Source organism: Lissotriton vulgaris, chromosome 8 (genome assembly GCF_964263255.1).
Source record: "Lissotriton vulgaris chromosome 8, aLisVul1.2, whole genome shotgun sequence".
NCBI lineage: Eukaryota > Metazoa > Chordata > Amphibia > Caudata > Salamandridae > Lissotriton > Lissotriton vulgaris.
The window spans coordinates 1,402,576,159-1,402,593,396 of record NC_141696.1 but is presented as its reverse complement, the minus strand read 5'-3'; the positions used below and the strand labels follow the sequence as shown (position 1 = coordinate 1,402,593,396).

Genomic DNA, 17,238 nt, shown 5'->3' with positions numbered 1-17,238 from the left:
TTTTGTTAATCAGATATAAATTTACCTTGAAAAAATGAAAAGACAAGAGGCATTTGGCAAAACAGAAACAAGTTGGCTTAAATAAACACAGCGGCCTGGAGAGCATCAACAGAGTCGTGTCTAAAGACTGTCTCAATGTACAGAGGTTTTGGCCTGTAATATAGACAGTTCTCGAGGTTAAATAAAATGATTACACATTCTTGTAAAGCATGTAGTTCGGGCCTAATCATGAACCATAAATACAACCATTTGATATGGGGGACACAGGTGGCTCTCAACCTCGTGGAGAGCTAGTGTGGGGCAGTGTGCATGTGCCTAGATGTTCGGCCTGGCGAGCGTGTGATCACTGTATGTGGTCTGCATGCTGTGTTCTGATTGGCTGAGTGTTCCTAACTACATGTGGCATCTGCCTTTGTGGTATTTTGGGAATGCGCGCCTTTGGCCAAACATGCTTTATTGAGACCAAACTCTTCGGACCTGTTTGTGGTGTAGTTGCCTATCTGTTGGATTGAGCAGGGTCTTCCATGTTTGTGCATTTGTATTTAAGCTAAGTGTAACCCCACCTGTGACCTATCATTCGGTAGGCTTGGGTCTGGGTCTGACCACGTATCTCCGACTCTGGGTTGATGGGGAGGTCATCTCGGGTGAATGCGACAGCAATGATGCAACTTTGTTATTACGTGTACATATAACATGGTAGTCGCTGATATCCTATTTACCTATATTCTCGTTATGAGTACATTTGTCATAGCGTACATCAAAATAGTTTTTACTGTTATTGACATCGCTATGTGTGCATCGATTATGGCGTACATTGACAATGCATTTACTTTTGTTGATGTTATTATGAGTGCATATATCATGGCATACATTGATATTGTATTCACCGATATTAACACTTACATGGGTAAGCTGTGAAAATGTTTCTGACATCTTTACAATGTTTATTCTACCCACTTCTGCAGGCTTACCAAAGAACAAAAAATGTATGACAGACAAAAGTGAACTACTCAGATTCGAGGTCTTTGTTTCAAGGTCACAGTGTGGTCCCAGAGAATAATCTTCAAGAGTAGGTGAAGTAGATGAAATTCTTGTTTTGTTAAATATGCATGCTTTGGTTGGAAAATAGTTTATGCTTTATTTGTACACAAACTGGTTCCTTTATAATTACAAGCTGATATGTTATATGTTGTGTCATACATGGAAACATTTTGAAAAAGGGTAAGAGGGAGGGAATTTATTGTCCCCATTGTCTAACATTGAAACCGAGGCAATTTTAGGCGGGAAATAGCTCAAATAAATCTGTTGTTGGCTTCAAAAATCACAAGTCTATCGCCTGAAACTGGTCTGTTGTCATGTATAGTTGTACAAATGTGATTTTATATATTGTTTAGTTTTAAACAGGCTGTCCTTTGAAGACACCCATAAATTAGTGAAAATCAACAAAATACCAAACATCCTTAAAAAAATCTGGACGACTGAAAAGATCATTAGCCTGATGAATACTGTTGCCTGTAGCCTGCTTCTGAGGGAATCATTGTTCTAGGGCAACCTGCGCTAGGAGGTGGCAATGCAAGGCCAGGGGGGGGGGAGCCCTCAAACCCCCATCTAGCGCCATAAAGCACATCGTGGGCTTCAGCTGTGCGGGACACCTGTAGGCCATGCCCATGCGAAGCCCAGGCCAAGGGCAGGCCCATCTGCGCCCATCAAAGCCTGAAAGAGACTGGGCTGGGCCACCCCTCTTGGCTCTAGTCTCTCGTCAATTTGTCTCCTGTCTAAAGATGTTCTTATCTGAGCAGGGTACTGTGATTTTATCATTTTGGGTGTTCCTATTGAGTTTCCCTGGGCCTAATACCTGATGGATCAGGCTAGTTTTGTTTAATCTGCCCTGGCGTTAGAACAGTAGTTGACAGCCCCATCTCTATTTGCACAATAGGGAAAAGGAAATCAAAAGCCAGAAACACCAGTGATAAATGACACTGGACTGGCAGCTTGATCCTGTTGTTTTTAAACAACTCAGTGGGGGCCCTTACTGAAGAGATTTATTGTGGAAAAGAACAATGAACTAACTGAAGACAGAGGCCGGCCTGCTGGCTGCAACTGGGGACTCTCTATCTACAGTTCCTAAAACTGTCCTGCCATGTACCACCCAGGAATCATCCGGCAGAGTGAGCCAGGTAGCTTGCACAGACTCAGTAGTCATGGTTGCTCCACCAGACATAAACGCTCCAGTGGTTTCTCAGGGAGCAAAGGGGGAGAGGGCTGTTGAAGGTGGGTCTAGATCCCAAAAAGTAAAAAGGGGGTGCCTAAGCTTTCTCCCCAATCTAGCTTAAGTGATTTAAGGAAATTGAAAAAGGGGCAAATGGTTGCCACAAACTAGTGTGCAACCCTGAATGTCCCTAGCGTCCTGGAACCAAAACTACTATTGGCTCTTGAAAGTCTCCTTCCTAGATTCGCTGGGTTGGAAGATGGGGTGGGCTCTTTAGTAAACTCTGTTGAGTCCCTCAGGAAACAGATTGGAATTATCATGAGTAGAACAACTCATAATTTGAACACTCTAACATCACCTAGGTGAATGCACCCCGAGACACCCAATGTACGAGTCAGCACTCCCCTACTATCACAGGACTTGCTTCAGGAGTAGATAAAGTGGATGCTTCATTAGTTGCAGGAAACATTTTTTTTTGTAATCCCCCAGGTATTACTGCCAGAGCTCAAGGTCATTACACGGAGACAATTGTTAGAGCAGTTCTGGGGCAGGGTCTTTAACATCCTCCTGTGCTCCATCACCAGAACAGGGAGGTCCTTTACCATTCTAGAAAGTTACGGTGGGGACTCGACAGGTTTGTTCTTCTTCCACTGTTACTTTGCATCTGCCCTCTTCCAGCTCCCCTATGTCTTGGTTCATGCTAATGTCCCGCCTGTATTGCATACAGCCCAACAAGTTTAACAGCAACTCAAGAACAAGGCTGTTCACTGGCTTGCTGGGAGGGCTCCTCCTGAAGTTAGACGGATGCTTTTCGTTGAAATGATCACTGTATGTAGGGCGGGCTGGATAGGCAGTGACCCCAAATCCTTCGGGGACAACTGCATTGTAGTTAATTTTTGCAACACCCACAGGGCTGGATATGTGCTATCGAACTCTGGAGTTGGCCCTGTATTCCCCGGTCATATTATAGTTCTGCCCCTGGGTTATTTATATAAACTTGTGATCACAGAGCCATCTAGCCAGGGGTTCTCTTCTGCAGAGGTTTCTAAGCCCCCTGTTCGTGTCCATGCTCGAAACCCAGGGTTGAATCTTGCTATGTCCAATCTTTACGAACCCCTAAGTGGACTGAATGATCAAGATTGACTGGAGGGACCTCGATATTACAGTTCCCACTTCTGGGCAAACGCCATGTAGGGCCCTCCAGGTCATGTGCTGGATCATAGCAGGTTTGCGGGCGGAAGCTAATGAACCTGACTGATCAAAGACAGTTGCACCTTTTGATAATATATGTCTCCAGGAGACATGGGCTACAAGGGGGGGATTCATTTAGATGGCTATGCCTCCTCTGCAATCAATGCCTCACACTCCCCAGTGGGAGGCTAGTGGGGGCTTAGTGAACTTTGTCAAACTTGACCTGTCCTATAAAATGGAAGAGATTGTGGGTATTTCTCTCCATTTACTAGGGGGTTTTTTCTCTCATTTAAGAATAATACAAGGATTGTGTATATTAATATCTGTAATGCAATTCATAGGAAGGAGTCTGAGGACCTGCTGATTTCACTTAGCACGTTCTTACATTCCTTTTGTACCACTCACCTTAGCAAATGTACAGCTTTACTGATCCTTGGTGATTTTAATCTTCACCCCTGTAGAGGTTGCTTTCTTGTTGAGGAATGCGGGAAAGACAAGGGCGGGTTTCAGGACAAAATTCACCTCAAGCATAATCCACAGGATGTTCTGATGAATTGAGCTGTCTGGTGAACATAATCTGGTGTTGAGAGCCTGCTCTTAGGTAATAATTCCCCTACTTTCAATCGTCTTGGAGGAGGTTCATTTCAGTGACATAACAATAGCCCAGCAAACCCCGCGGTGCGGGGGCCCAAGCTCCAATAACCCCCTTTGGCACTGTGCACAGGCCGGCCTGAGAGATCCTGACTGGGTCCGGAGCATGTGGGCCCTCTCCATGCACTCTGCAGGGGGGCCCCTGCAAGTTTCTTTAAACCACTGGTTCCTTTATTGACTACATGTATGTCTCTGTGGGTTTATTTTTCTCCCTTATCTAACTGTTGGTGGAATGGAACATTTCCATTCACCATAACCCTTGTTCTGCCTGATTTCATGGGGATATGGGCAGGCAGAATCTCTCTCCCACTCAAGCGCAAGTTAAAATATCTGATGAGGGGCGTAGATTTAAGTGAGACTAAATTATCCCTGTGAATTTTATCATTAAGTTAGTTGCGTCCTGCTTCTCGGAGATAGAGATGTATCTGAATTCAGAGGCCCCTCACCACACTATTTTATTGCTGTATTATGAAATATGTATCTACATTAATACTGCCCTCCCCAGGCCCGCTTGGTCTGGGTCCCAGGTTTCATGCCAATGGTTTGATAATAGCTGTACCAAGGCATGTAAAAAAAGAAACCTTGTGATACGGGGGAGATAAAAGAGTGTAGGGCTAGTTATAGAGCTGCAGTAAAACATAGGAAGCTGTAGCTAAGGAATGAGCTGTGGGAGGACCTTCTTTTTGACTGTTCTATAAGGTTGTTAATCATCTGTTTTTTAAGGGGGGTCCGGTGGTGGATCAAGCTGCTCTCGTCCCTGCCCAGGCTTGGGAGGACCATTTTTCAGCCGTGTATCAGGGGCAAGACTTAGTCTCTCCTCGGGCGCCAAACTGACGCTACAGTGGGAGGAGATTAGGGATGCTATTGTGTCCTTGCCCGTAGGAAAGGCCCCCGGGGCTAAGAGGGATCTCTGGGCTACTCTCCTTACCCTACACATTAATGCTGCTATTAGTTGTTCCCTACCTGCTGCCATTCCATCATTGTACTCATGTTCAAGAAGGGGTATAGCAATGAACCTTCCTGTTACAGGCCCAACTCTTTAATTGAGGTTGAGATCAAGGTAATAGGCAAGTTCATACTGAAGAGATTAACTCATTGGGCGGATGAACACAACATCTTGTCCGACATCTAAAATGGGTTTTGCTCAGGGAGGGGCAGTCGTGGCCCGTGCAGGTAAAAGTGGTGGGGCGTGGCAGGGCCGTTGGGGGTAATTCGACAGATGATGGAATAGGGAAAATAAATAAATAAAACCACAAACCTTGCACTCGCCGCATTGTAGACTATACTGTCGTCTGTCAACTTCCGCTCGCTGCGCACTGCCCCGCCCTGCCCCACTGCCCCCCACTGTTACCTGCACTGGCTGCGCATGGGGAGGGACACTGTGGAGCAGCATCTTCACCTCCATCTTGTAATCAACAAATACATTAGAGCCAAAAGGGTTTCCCTTCACCTTGCCTTCATGGACCTCAGCTCCGCCTTTAAAAAAGTTAACAGAGACAAGCTCTAGGCAGAGTTGGGTTCCATAGGGGTGGAACAGAGTCTGCTAGACTTTCTCAGGGACCTACAACATGGGTTGACGGCTTCAGTCTGTTACAATGGCAATGGGAAATGCACAAAGCACTTCGATCAGGTGTCCAGCAGGGTACAGAGGGTACTTTCTGTACAGGGCTTAGATGTCTCAAGGGCCAGGGCCAGACTGCTCCTGGCTCTTTTACACGTAGACAATGTTGTATTAATTGCCCACACTACCAGAAGTTTGCAGCCAACTTTTAGACCTTTTCGTCGATTTTATGGGCACCAAGGACTTACTTGTCAACTGTAAAAAATTGCATGTGATGGTCCTGGGGCCCAAAAAGCACGAAAAGGGACACTTTTTCTGTGCAGGACCAAATCGTAAGTAAGGTGGATAATTGTACTTATTTATGAATTTTGATAGATTCTGGACTTAACTAGCAACTTCTTATAAAAAAGAACATTGGAAGTTTTAAGAGGGCATGTGCTGGAGGTAATAATTTCTCTTCCTGTTTGGCCCAAAAGCCATTGAACACTATGCTGGAGATTTACAAAGCCCATTATATCCCAATCTCAACTTTTAGCTGTACGATTTGGGGTTACGCTGCTCTAGGGTCAATAACGGTGGCAGAGAATACATTTTATAGGGCCCTCCTAGGGGTGGGGCTGAGTACTCCGACTGAGATCTTACAAGAAGATCTAGGGATGAACTATTACTGATTTTTTTTAGTTGCGACCCCTCTTGTTCTGGTGTGCTGTCTGGCTGAAAGAAGAATTATGTCTCACTAGGCTAGTTATCTCAGATTGAATAAAGCTGGACAACATGAACAATATTACTTGACAATTTATATCAGGGAAAACTTTGGAGCCCTTGCGAGAAATATTTCCCAACCCACAGTGGGATACTTTGCACATTCTTCTAATTTACCCTTTTTATAAAACCCTCTGACACAAGTTTTTAAAACCCTCATTTTTAACTACTGATTTTTATCAGGTTAGACATACCCTTTTATAATTGCAACTTTTAGCTACACAGAAAATGTCGTTATATGTGTCATGGATTCATATGGGGGTTTAGAGCTCAGGACGCTAGGGTCATCTGTATGTTGCAGTAAACAAAAAGAGTTGGAGGGTCTGTATGCTAGGTCGCTGAGTCTCAAAGGTCCTTAATTAAGCACCCCTTTTGGATTGCACTAAATCAGACCTAGTGGTCACATGACACGGGTATGTAGTAGATATCCTATCAGCCCACCCATTTGGCGGAGCATCGTCATGTAGGACGTCTGACCAGGGTGGTAAATCTAGGCCCAGATGAATCGGCCAGATAATACACACTACTGGTTATGTTTGTACAGTGTCCATGCCACAGAGTGGTACTGAAAAATTGCAGTGCAAAATAGGGAGTGAGGTAGAGTGAAGCTAAAATGACGGTCAAGGCAAAGAAAAATAATTTTATTGGAGATATTCACCAGGACGTCAGGTTAAAAAGAAGTGTAGAACAGTGTTGACAAAATCACTGTGATACTTTGCTGTACTATGGATTTGGCCAAATCCATAGTACAGCAAAGTATCACAGTGATTTTGTCAACACTGTTCTACACTTCTTTTTAACCTGACGTCCTGGTGAATATCTCCAATAAAATTATTTTTCTTTGCCTTGACCGTCATTTTAGCTTCACTCTACCTCACTCCCTATTTTGCACTGCAATTTTTCAGTACCACTCTGTGGCATGGACACTGTACAAACATAACCAGTAGTGTGTATTATCTGGCCGATTCATCTGGGCCTAGATTTACCACCCTGGTCAGACGTCCTACATGACGATGCTCCGCCAAATGGGTGGGCTGATAGGATATCTACTACATACCCGTGTCATGTGACCACTAGGTCTGATTTAGTGCAATCCAAAAGGGGTGCTTAATTAAGGACCTTTGAGACTCAGCGACCTAGCATACAGACCCTCCAACTCTTTTTGTTTACTGCAGTTTGAATAGGGGTATTGAGTTTGGATAGTCTATAAATATATTCCCCTTGACCCTCCCCAACGTTGTGTTTTTCATTTCTCATCTGTATGTTGACCATGGATGTCTTTTCTTGTCTGTTTTAATCATGATCTCTCTTTTATTGAATTTATTCATATTTGTATGCATATTTGTATGTCACATGTAGAATAGGTGTATTCAATGTATAACTGTGATAATGTGATTTTCTTTCTATATTAATTTGTATGATTCCATAATAAAATCGAATAAAGTATTTGATGATGAATTCAACATCCTAAGCCGTAGCTGCCTGATGCTGCTCACCTTTGGCACGTGTTATACTTCCGGTGACGTCGTTTCACCCACTCTCCAAACCACTTCCTTCCACAATATGGCGCACAGGAAAGAGTGCGTAAAGGAGATAAAACGCTTGACAATTAATGCTTAATTACCTCAAACCACCCCGAAAGAGAGCATTTGTCAGACTGAGATGCAGCTAAAAGCGTAAACAGGGGCAGAGGAAGAAGGGTATGATTAAACGTCCAGAAAAAGAAAGACAGGGGAAGGTGCTGTGTCACTGCACTGTCGCTCCATCCAACTGGTGAGATATTTTTGGGCCAGAGAGATTCTTTCTGAGCACAGTCTGCAATTACTGCCCTAAGTAACACTGAGCTGGATTTATATCTGGCAGGACATTTCAATCTGAACTCTTAAAATCGTCAGCAAATGTTATTTTTTGTTCAAAGTGAACCTTTGAAGTGTAAATGAAATCCCAGATGGAGGGAGAAAAACAATCTGCTCATGGAGAAAGCAGAGGAGATGTATTGTATGAGTTACAGCACCTACAAGAACAGAAGGTTACAGTAACTTTAGGTGACACAACCTACAGATGGTGGGAACAAAACAAGGGGGAGGGTTCAGAATATGGCACGTGTGTTGCACTGCCCTTTATAACAAGAATCAGGCTTCATCCGCCATTTTCTATTTATAATGCCCTTACTGCTCTCTTTGCAATAAACATTATAAAATCAATCAAAAAGTGTATTTGCCTGACTATTGGGGACATGTTTGCTGTAGACACACAGTGCCATTGGTGCAGATAGTATACATAAGTGAGCTGAACTCCTAAACCAGGTTTTATGCGCCATGTTAAGATTCAAAGGTTTGAATCTTCACTAGACCGCCTAGGCTTTTCACCATTCCAAGGTCAATAAAATGAGTGTCATTAGGAAGGGTAATAATGTTTATTAGAACATTGGAATGTTGAGATCACTATTGAAGAGTTTGAAGTGTTCATGGCCAAAAATGGCTGGCAAAGACCTGCTCCAACATTCTACTGCTGGCCTTTTTGCTTCTCCTTGTATGATTTAGAACATTTTAGCCTCAGAGGTGACCATCATAGCCTTTGTGGCTCATACTGTGCCAATTATTATTACCTGTTGTAGGAATTTGGGCCTTTAACAACTCCTTTAGCCCTTGATAGCATGCTATAACGCCTACTTAGAACAATAGAATGATGAACGCTCCATCGGAGACAATGAAGTGGCTCTGGGCTAAAAATGGCTGGCATAGACCTTCTGCTCCAATGCTTTTCGTTCTGTCGCCCTGTGTTTATTTTTAAGACATTCTTACCTCAGTGGTTGGAATGTTCTAATAATAGTATATTCCTTCTACTTTAGACTATGTGGTTGTTCATCATCCATAGACAAATTAGATTGTGTTGTGTCAATGAAACCATAAATGCAAAGGGGAGAATTCTTAAATCTCCTCCCGGGCTACCCTGAGAAACAAACCACTCCTCACAAATCTGCCTATACAAGTACATATCAGCTTATATGTCGCTCAGGCTTTGTTAGATGGAAGCGCATGCAGGAGGAGCGCTCTAAGAGCATCGTCCACTGCGTCCACTTCCATTCACGTGCCCTCAGCAGCCAATAAGGGAAAATAAATTAGATTTCATTATTTTAGGAGTAGGGCGAAAGTAATGTACACCAACATTAATGCTCCATACAGGTGTTAATGTACCTGGATTCACAATGCTCAAATGGATTGCAGCCTCCCCTCCATGAAATCCGTACCAAATCAAAACTTGATGAAAGGGAGTAAAGGGAGTAAAGGGAGCGTTGGGAGTCTGATATATTCATTTGTGAACGAGCATGTGACACCTATCCTGCCACAATCATTGGCCCACTTTTCAAGTGTACATTTTTGTGTGTAGTTTATCAGTATGTTTGCAGATAAATTTGCTTTAAGATATATTCTTTTTTATAAATTCAGCAATATGAACGATGGCAGTTTTTCCAAGATATGCATTTGGCTAGCCAGAAAGAGTTGAAAGCATGATCAATATATATTAGGAGATTTCCAAAATGTTAAATGTCCAATTCATGTACTATTGCAAGCGTTTGCTGTTTTTCAAACATGCCTTTATATGAGAAAAAGTTAAATCAAATTAGGCATATGTTTACCAATGTTTAATTCTATTCCCATATGCCAATTTTGTTTTTCCTTTTATGTGTATCAGTGATTTTCTCACATGCTCAAGAAAGCATACACAACTTTTCTATAATGTTCCTATAACTTTCCTATAACTGCACCCTCCATCCATACCCTCCACTAAATGCAGTGCTGACACGACATTCTACAGCAGGACGATATTTGTTTCACATACTTATCTCTTTATCAATAAAAATGTTTAAAAAAGTTTAATACATACAGATAAAAAAGCCAATAGAATTCGAAAAGAAAAACAAAGGAAGTGTAATTGATGCCTCGAAGTGTGTTAACTCTAGTTCTGGACTTTTTTTTAGATGTAAGTGGTTAGCCAGTGTCCTTTCTACATTTTTCGATTTTAGATTGACTTTACCTTTTGCTGCCAGACAGAGTGACTACCACATTTGCCCGCTATGGTTTTTACCGTTTCTAATCTTTAAATATCAGATATGGATAATGTAAGTAACTACTGTTTTTCTTTCTTTATTGTGATATAATTTCATTTGGAAGACAAGTTCTTAAATGGTTGATGGCTGATGTTCGATCATAAAATACTAGCCCAGTCTCCACTTTGTTGGTCATTCTTTTGCCAGGTTGTTGTAATCTTTTTGTTTGAGAAAATAGAGCTGATTGACTTATTAAATTAGTAATCTATAAAGTCTGAGAGGGGATTTAGGAGACCATGCTGAATCTATTTTTTGGAGATGGCAATCCTCCAAAAGACAAGAAGCAATTCTCGTCTGAGGAGCTTGTGTCTTTCTTACATAGGTACCAAAGGGTCTCATCAGTTCTTCAGTGGTAATATACAAACACTTAGTCCAAGTTATGAACAAACATTTGGGGTGCACGTACCCCCGGTCAGATAAATCGCACTCATTGATGAATGTAACACACAATTATTGTGTTCCCAGCCCAATTATACAGAAGTGGCATAAATTAGTGTATTTGCACTTGACAAGGAAAAAAGTGTCCAAAAGGTCTCTTAACTACAATGAAAAAGGCACTGTGAGAGGGTTCTTAGGCAATGTGGAATACCCGTCGACATTTTGGTCTCGAAAGTCATCAGTACTTCAGGACTTTGCAACGTACTGTTAAAATGTCAATCCTTTATATCCAACATTGTTTACTACAAGAGCCAAAAACTGACAAAGTCATACAGACATAGTTATCTTTTGTACTCGAAAACCTAGTGGAGGAAGATCAATCCTAGGCTGCCAAATTGGATTAGTGTTTTGGCAGTATGACACACAGAGCCATCTTAATTATAAATAAGGGACGCTTTAGGACACTTTTTTCCTTGCCAAATGAAAATAAACTGATTTATGCCACTTCTGTATGCATGGACTTGGTACACAATACCTGTATGTTATTCATCAGCAGGTGCGATAGATCTGACCCTGTGTATTTGTACACTACCAGTGTTACAAATTTAATATTGACATAAACCCCAGTTGTTTGTCCATAACTTGACACTGATGTATACTTTATCTAACATGATTAATTGGGTTTACGTGGTTGGATTTGTATGACACCAGCCCTTTGACATTCCTCACTTTTCCTAAAACTATGCCTTTGGGAGTTTCTTTAGTATTTGTAGAACTTGAACTAGTCTCCCTAAACTACTCAGATGAAATTCAAACACTAATATTCCATAAAGCTCTAAAAACTCAACCTGTTCAGACGACTCTTGAAATGGTATAATTAATGGACCCATCCCTTTATACTGTTGGAGCAGGTATATGTTATTGACTCCTCCTATTTTTTCATGAATTGGTTTATCTATACGTATGCAGTTTGAACCTCTCTGTTTTGTTCCCTGTTTTTATGCATCCTACTGTTTTGTGCGAAGCATTTCTCTACCTCTGTGGTGCGGTCTGCATTTTATATTTTTAATAATAATAATAATGATAATAATAATAGTAGTAGAAGTAATAATAACAATTATTATTATTTTTCAATCTTTATTGCGCAACCAGAATGCTGGTCAGATGGATCAGCAGATTGTCATAGGACAAATCTCTTGTTCAACCCGGTGAGCCTTGGCTCACCTAGGTTAACAAAAAACATCCCATAAAGGACTATGGCCCAATTTAGCGTACATTGAACTTAGTAGAAGTGGTTGCAATTTGCGGAAATCCAACTGTATTTTGTCAACTGAACTATGTACTAATAGGTTGGTTCACCAAATCGCACTGGACTGCAATTCGACCTATCTCATAAATATTAATGTCCCCCTACGGTACGCTGCCATCTCAGGGATGGTGGCCTGTTGGGGTAGGCAGACCACCATGTTGGCATTGCTTTTAAATAAACATTTTTTTTTATTCAGCCTGTTTTCTTTAAAGGAAAACAGGATGCATTTGCAAAAAAATAGACAAGTTTGTAAAAATATTCCTTCGGATTCACAAAGGGAAAGGGGTCCCAGGCAGACTCCTTCTCATTTGTAAATGGATTACCACCTCCTTTGATGTGTTGGCAAAAATAGTAATGTTTGTGATTGCATTTTAGTTTCAAAACATTAATACTTACTGTATAGACTCGCTATTTAGAAGGAATGTCCTAAACATGCCTCATCCAAATAGCGATTCCTTAAGATTTCCTAAACCAATTTAGAGATTCAGTAACATGTTACCAAATCTCTTAATGGATTTGGTATCTTAAAAAACCAAACGTTTGTGTTGCAAAGCCTCCGATTTACCAAATCACAGAGCTTAAGAGAAGAAAATGCATTGGTACATCTGGCCTCAGATTCCGAGGCTGGTGCTAATCTTTTTTCAGGAGCAAACTCTTATTTGGAGCAAAAATGTTGTTACAACCCTGGCACAAATTGAGCATCCTAAAAGGTTTTGCCTTGATGATTTTCATTAGGTCAAACATGGCACAAAATTTGGTACATTGGCTGTCGGCCAACCTCGCAGTGGCAAATACCAAGGACAGCTAACATGATGTTCCCCATCCTGATGGGTGTAAAAAAGAATGGGTCGAATATTTCATACCCAGTAAATACAGAACCCAAGCAATTAGTATTTATGAGGTGGGCAGTTGGTACCCATCACACAATGACAACTGTGCAGTGCCTAGGGTCTAAGTTCTCTACTATCTGATGCCACTATGGGGCCTGTCAAGAAGACCAGAGAATGTGCTCCTTTTTTGAAAGCGAGGCCAACACGACAACAAACCTAGGCCCCTATTTATGGCCAAGTCACACAGTGCAGCGCAGCAAGTAACCTTTCGATGCTGAACTGCATGACAGGGAAAGGGCAGCATTGCGCTGTATTTAATTCAAAGCAGCACATTCCTATCATTCCCCTGCGCTGGTGCTCTTTTGGCTGCTTAGCGCCAACACAGGCCCTCTTGCACAATGGTGCAAGGGTGCCTGCGTTGTAAGGAGGATTGTTGTTGTAGAGGAAGGGGCACCTTCCTGCACAAAAACAATCCCCTGAGGTTTTTTCCTCTTTCAATGTGTTTGCAGAATGCAGCACACATAGAAAGAGGAAGCAACAAGAAGAAATGAAAATAAGTCTCCTTCTTTTGCCTCACCAGGGGAGGCGTAGGTTTTGGCGCATTCCCAAGTCTGCCACTTCTGGTAAATCTGGAAATGCATTAAAATCCATGGATGTTGCATGGGAACACCCACGGAAACGTCTCACTGGCACACAGTAATGCAACACAGCTATATGCGCGGCCTTGCATTACTCAAGATTGATGAAGCTACTGAGGGCCCGCAAGGCGGGTTTGCGTGCCTCCAGGAATCTCGTTTTTAGTTTGCGTCTCTCTAGCACCATGTTGCATGGTGGAAGAGGGGCGCGAAGGGACGCGCAAATATGCCCCCTAGTATAGAAAAGTCACATTTTGGTAGGAACTAACAGTGCTCTTCTCTCTTCCTCCACCTTTCTCCAGAGGTGGAGACAGATGTTTAGCTAAATGGGTTCAAAATGCATTTTTCACCCGTGTAGCCGGCACTGTCGATGTTAAGTGCCAAGACCACTATTTCTTCTGATTAAGGCGCCTTGTGGGCGATGACTTTGAAAATGGCTGGAAACGTTTCTGTTGGCACAGCTCCTTGACTTTTAAATAAAAAAGGCTTTGGATATCAAAGTATGATTAATGGTGACTTATATCCTCAACATGTGCTTTACTACAGCAGACAGTGCTTCTATTTTTAAGTATCCTGGACGTTTTCATTAATTAAAAAAAGGCCTATTCCCTCTTTGAGATAAAAAGCTATTGGTAACATACATATGCTTAGCTTTTGAACATCAGTCCCCATGTGTGACTGCTTGCTTGATGGAGAACTTACTTTCCAGTGCTGCATGTAATACAAGACTGTATTTATGAAGAACCACATACTTGCTTCATTTCAACCGCCTGATGTTTTCACAGCTGTATCATTTCTCTAAAAGTTCATACGTTGGTAATGCAGGTGCCAGAAGTTGTACATGGAATCTGAAGCAGTACAATAATAGAAGTATATGAAGGACACTTAACAGGGATTCAAAATTCTGATACAACGGAATAGCAAAAAGAGTATTTTAAGACCTGTTTATTAAGTGGGATTTGCAGAATTTTATTTTTCTTCCCATGCTTTAAAAGTAGTTTGCAAGTATTAGGCATTCGCTCGGTAGCTTTCTATATTACCTTTAGGACTGCATTGTACAATGTGATTGTTGCGCTGTCCTGCTTTTACTTAACCTCATAGCTGCTATGGAACGTCCAGCTCCAGTGCTGGACGTTCCATTGCGCAGGTGAGGTCGAACGTTCAACGGCCGACGGCAGCACTACGGAAGTAGTGGTGCCGTCGGCCACAGATCGTGCGCAGTACCTAAGGGGTTAATTCACCATAAACCACAACCTGACCTGAGTATTGTTAAAAAAAGGCCGGGTCAGGAGGATAAGCGGTGCACATCCTGGCTGTCGGACAAAGCATCAAATAGCATATCGGAACATTTACAATTTGGTTATTTTTTTTATAAAAAAGTTTAAAGCGAATTATGGGGGTGAGTACTGAAGTGCCCACATGGTCAAACCCGACTGAGAAGTAAAGTTAGAGCACGTCACACCTTAATTATAGTTATAGAAATGGTTATTATAAACATAGTTGCATTTCTTGCGGTGTTCCATTATGTGGAGTTGAGACTATTGAAGTGGCCTTTTCATATTCATTATATGGAGGTTAAGGACTCCTCTGAATTCAGGTAGAGTCAGTGGAGTAAAAGTGGTCTTGTGGATTGAGCTGCTGACTTTGGAACTGGAAGCAACGTTCGAATGTTGGCGCCATCCCATCCTCCTGTACATTAAAAAGTGGGTAAGATGTTCTGGGGCTCACGCAAAGCACTCTGATGCCTTTAGGCCAGGTTACCACTATAAAACTATACACAAGAAAAAACAGTGGAACAGCCAATTGGTCTGACATGGCTGCAAACGATGGATTTAGGCCCAGATCTCTGTAATGGGGTGAATGTATGACATTGTATGACACATAGGTCCATTGAACAAGAGTACCTTAAAACCTGAAGAGATGCAGAGTTCTGTGTTAATGATGGGTTACACTTCTGAGGTGGATGATGCAAGGCCCTGGAGAGGAGATGTGAAGTGCAGTGGCTGTTCCACGGGATCAGCGAAGTGCGATGTGATGTTCTTGCATGGAGATGCGTTGTGCCGCGATGGTTCTGATGGGCAGCGTTGGAGAGGAGATATCCATCTCTGGGGATGCATTGCCCAGTGGTGTTTCCGATGGCCTGTGCTGCACGATGCGAAGTCCTTGCATCGGGGTTCAAGTTTGTTGGAAACCTGACCTGTTCCTGTGGCTTCTGCAGGCAGCAGGTCAGTGGGGCAGCAGTCCTTCTGGGAAGCATAGAACACTGTACCCATGAACACGCTGAAATGATACATATAATAATACAAGATCAAGTGCAACAGTCATGTTCTACCGAGTTTGATGTCACTTTATTTTCTCAATTCTTTAGGATGGTGTCGTTATACACCCCTATCAGTGTATTTCATTCTTAGCCAACACGTGTTTCGTCAATTCCAGGGATGAACCTGCGACTTCTTCAGGGCTAAGAGAGAATACAAATATAGGTGCTGCAGTACATAATGTAGTGCAAGGTGGAACTCATGTGTGCATTCATCAAACTATTCATAACAGTATTAAATGAGAGAAAAATCGGTGGATTGAGGAATCTAGTGTAAATTTCATAGAGGATTTGATCAACTGCATTTGCTAGTTGAGCTAATTGTATAGGAGGATTAATTGTAATGTTATAAATTAGATTCTATCCATTATAAATGGTTAGTGTGTCGTTTAAAATAACGCCTTCATGCTGCAAAGTTTTGTGGCCCTAACAAATACATATAAGCTGTGCTCCACGGTGATCAGAGTAGATATATGGGTATCATGGGGATACAATACCTATTTCGTTGATGTTCGAGTCCCTACGAGTAAAGAGGGATTTGAGTAAGCATATGGTAAGGCGGCGATTCTTAATTGGAAAATCGTTGTCACTCAAGACAATTCAACGTACCTTAGTTCCGGTGATAATTCCAACCCGGAACCTGAGGCTTGATTTCCAATAGGATGTAGTGACTTCTATTATTTTTTAAGGAGAGAATGTAAGCACAACTGGTTAGCAGCGGTAAGGTGCACAGAATCCTAAAAGCGAATACAAACTGGGTTAAAAAACAGGAGGGTTAAGGCAACAAATTTGGGGATGACCCTGCAGAAAGGGCCAAGTCCAACACCTTGCAAATTAGCACATAGCAACGCAGAGAGCACTAAGTTAATAGTGCTACAGCATTTCACAGAAAGCTTTGGAGGTGGACGCTGAATGTACAGGAGGCCCCTGAGTGCATTTGAGAGACTCTCAAGTCTCCACAAACCTCCCTTGAAGAAGGTGGACATGCTCTCTGTAATTCAGGTCTCTGATTGTTACGGTCTGTCTTGACAGTACAGCTGTTACCAGACAATTATGCGAACATCAACAAGAGAGAGGTTTTGACTCACCCCACATGTTGGAAGCCAAGAGTACATGTTTTGATTTGGCAGAAGCTGTGTGCTTCCACAAAAAAGTACTTGCCCAGTGAAACCCTAATTTAGGAGTTTTCCATTGCTAGAACAATTACAATTTAAGTACACATGTCCTACAAGCTGGTAGGGACTACCTTGGGGTGACTTATAAGTATTAGAAGGGAAGGTTTAG

The 17,238-nt window shown here is 42.2% G+C and overlaps 1 protein-coding gene across 2 annotated transcripts in view; it reads left to right on the top strand.

Annotated features, from left to right (window-relative positions):
* The first annotated feature begins 969 nt into the window (after nt 1-969).
* The window catches only part of ERG (ETS transcription factor ERG), a 454,845-nt gene continuing 438,576 nt past the window's right edge, over nt 970-17,238 (top strand). The window contains exon 1 of one of the 2 annotated variants that reach the window (XM_086935417.1): nt 970-1,069. The gene's annotated coding sequence lies outside the window, so the exon portion shown is untranslated. Of the gene's footprint in view, nt 1,074-17,238 lie in introns of both variants that reach the window. The other variant, XM_086935419.1, reaches the window with a different exon arrangement.